The sequence below is a fragment of the Populus euphratica genome, unplaced genomic scaffold (genome assembly GCF_000495115.2).
Source record: "Populus euphratica unplaced genomic scaffold, PopEup_1.0 scaffold2765.1, whole genome shotgun sequence".
Taxonomy (NCBI): domain Eukaryota; kingdom Viridiplantae; phylum Streptophyta; class Magnoliopsida; order Malpighiales; family Salicaceae; genus Populus; species Populus euphratica.
The window spans coordinates 7,223-7,518 of NW_011502591.1; the positions used below are offsets into that span (position 1 = coordinate 7,223).

General features: G+C 38.2%; 1 pseudogene; it reads left to right on the forward strand.

Annotated features, from left to right (window-relative positions):
• The window catches only part of LOC105119317 (disease resistance RPP13-like protein 4), a 10,458-nt pseudogene that overhangs the window by 615 nt on the left and 9,547 nt on the right, over window positions 1-296 (forward strand).

Consider the following 296-nt stretch of genomic DNA (forward strand, 5'->3'; position numbering starts at 1 on the left):
CCAACTGAAGCTTTACACAGCTTCAGTTTATCAAGAGTGACTCCTTTGGTTAACATGTCAGCTGGATTTTTGCTTCCATAGATTTTTTCAAGTAACAATTGCTCATCATCGAGCAATTGTCAGATGAAGTGATATTTGATCTGTATGTGCTTAGTTCTGGAGTGAAATGCTGGATTTTTGGCAAGGAAGATTGCACTCTGACTGTCGCTATACAAAGTATCCTTTCCATTCATCTTGCCCAATTCTTTCAGAAAACTCTGTATCCATACTATCTCTTTTGCAGATTCTGAAACTGC